The sequence below is a fragment of the Mus caroli genome, unplaced genomic scaffold (genome assembly GCF_978045245.1).
Source record: "Mus caroli unplaced genomic scaffold, Mus_caroli_1 scaffold_25, whole genome shotgun sequence".
In the NCBI taxonomy this organism is placed as follows: Eukaryota; Metazoa; Chordata; class Mammalia; order Rodentia; family Muridae; genus Mus; species Mus caroli.
In genome coordinates this window covers 3456146-3459219 of record NW_028227280.1, presented here as the reverse complement: position 1 = coordinate 3459219, position 3074 = coordinate 3456146, and positions in this window count along the sequence as shown.

Sequence of the window (3074 nt, the reverse complement as noted above, 5' to 3'; positions counted from 1 at the left end):
AGTTTTTCAGTGCAACTCACTCATATACTATATACTACACTGTGCGATTCTTATATTCTAAGTTTTTCAGTGCAACTCACTCATATACTATGTACTACACTGTGCATTTCGTGTAATGCGATTTTTTCAGTAAATTCTAAGTTTTTCAGTGCAACTCATTCATATACTATGTACTATATGTGCGTTTCTTATATTCTAAGTTTTTCAGTGCAACTCACTCATATACTATGTACTACACTGTGCGTTTCTTATATTCTAAGTTTTTCAGTGCAACTCACTCATATACTATGTACTACACTGTGCGTTTCTTATATTCTAAGTTTTTCAGTGCAACTCACTCATATACCATGTACTACACTCTGCGTTTCTTATATTCTAAGTTTTTCAGTGCAACTCACTCATATACTATGTACTACACTGTGCATTTCGTGTAATGCGGGTTTTTCAGTAAATTCTAAGTTTTTCAGTGCAACTCACTCATATACTATGTACTACTACACTGTGCGTTTCTTATATTCTAAGTTTTTCAGTGCAACTCACTCATATACTATGTACTACACTGTGCGTTTCTTATATTCTAAGTTTTTCAATGCAACTCACTCATATACTATGTACTACACTGTGCGTTTCTTATATTCTAAGTTTTTCAGTGCAACTCACTCATATACTATGTACTACACTGTGCGTTTCTTATATTCTAAGTTTTTCAGTGCAACTCACTCATATACTATGTACTACACTGTGCGTTTCTTAAATTCTAAGTTTTTCAGTGCAACTCACTCATATACTATGTACTACACTGTGCGTTTCTTACATTCTAAGTTTTTCAGTGCAACTCACTCATATACTATGTACTACACTGTGCGTTTCTTAAATTCTAAGTTTTTCAGTGCAACTCACTCATATACTATGTACTACACTGTGCGTTTCTTATATTTTAAGTTTTTCAGTGCAACTCACTCATATACTATGTACTACACTGTGCGTTTCTTATATTCTAAGTTTTTCAGTGCAACTCACTCATATACTATGTACTACACTGTGCGTTTCTTATATTCTAAGTTTTTCAGTGCAACTCGCTCATATACTATGTACTACACTGTGCGTTTCTTATATTCTAAGTTTTTCAGTGCAACTCACTCATATACTATGTACTACACTGTGCGTTTCTTAAATTCTAAGTTTTTCAGTGCAACTCACTCATATACTATGTACTACACTGTGCGTTTCTTATATTCTAAGTTTTTCAGTGCAACTCACTCATATACTATGTACTACACTGTGCATTTCGTGTAATGCGATTTTTTCAGTAAATTCTAAGTTTTTCAGTGCAACTCATTCATATACTATGTACTATATGTGCGTTTCTTATACTCTAAGTTTTTCAGTGCAACTCACTCATATACTATGTACTACACTGTGCGTTTCTTATATTCTAAGTTTTTCAGTGCAACTCACTCATATACTATGTACTACACTGTGCGTTTCTTATATTCTAAGTTTTTCAGTGCAACTCACTCATATACTATGTACTACACTGTGCGTTTCTTATATTCTAAGTTTTTCAGTGCAACTCACTCATATACTATGTACTACACTGTGCGTTTCTTAAATTCTAAGTTTTTCAGTGCAACTCACTCATATACTATGTACTACACTGTGCGTTTCTTATATTCTAAGTTTTTCAGTGCAACTCACTCATATACTATGTACTACACTGTGCGTTTCTTAAATTCTAAGTTTTTCAGTGCAACTCACTCATATACTATGTACTACTACCCTGTGCGTTTCTTATATTCTAAGTTTTTCAGTGCAACTCACTCATATACTATGTACTACACTGTGCGTTTCTTATATTCTAAGTTTTTCAATGCAACTCACTCATATACTATGTACTACACTCTGCGTTTCTTATATTCTAAGTTTTTCAGTGCAACTCACTCATATACTATGTACTACACTGTGCGTTTCTTATATTCTAAGTTTTTCAGTGCAACTCACTCATATACTATGTACTACACTGTGCGTTTCTTAAATTCTAAGTTTTTCAGTGCAACTCACTCATATACTATGTACTACACTGTGCGTTTCTTATATTCTAAGTTTTTCAGTGCAACTCACTCATATACTATGTACTACACTGTGCGTTTCTTAAATTCTAAGTTTTTCAGTGCAACTCACTCATATACTATGTACTACACTGTGCGTTTCTTATATTCTAAGTTTTTCAGTGCAACTCACTCATATACTATGTACTACACTGTGCGTTTCTTATATTCTAAGTTTTTCAGTGCAACTCACTCATATACTATGTACTACACTGTGCGTTTCTTATATTCTAAGTTTTTCAGTGCAACTCACTCATATACTATGTACTACACTGTGCGTTTCTTATATTCTAAGTTTTTCAGTGCAACTCACTCATATACTATGTACTACACTGTGCGTTTCTTAAATTCTAAGTTTTTCAGTGCAACTCACTCATATACTATGTACTACACTGTGCGTTTCTTATATTCTAAGTTTTTCAGTGCAACTCACTCATATACTATGTACTACACTGTGCATTTCGTGTAATGCGATTTTTTCAGTAAATTCTAAGTTTTTCAGTGCAACTCATTCATATACTATGTACTATATGTGCGTTTCTTATATTCTAAGTTTTTCAATGCAACTCACTCATATACTATGTACTACACTGTGCGTTTCTTATATTCTAAGTTTTTCAGTGCAACTCACTCATATACTATGTACTACACTGTGCGTTTCTTATATTCTAAGTTTTTCAGTGCAACTCACTCATATACTATGTACTACACTGTGCGTTTCTTATATTCTAAGTTTTTCAGTGCAACTCGCTCATATACTATGTACTACACTGTGCGTTTCTTAAATTCTAAGTTTTTCAGTGCAACTCACTCATATACTATGTACTACACTGTGCGTTTCTTATATTCTAAGTTTTTCAGTGCAACTCACTCATATACTATGTACTACACTGTGCATTTCGTGTAATGCGATTTTTTCAGTAAATTCTAAGTTTTTCAGTGCAACTCATTCATGTACTATGTACT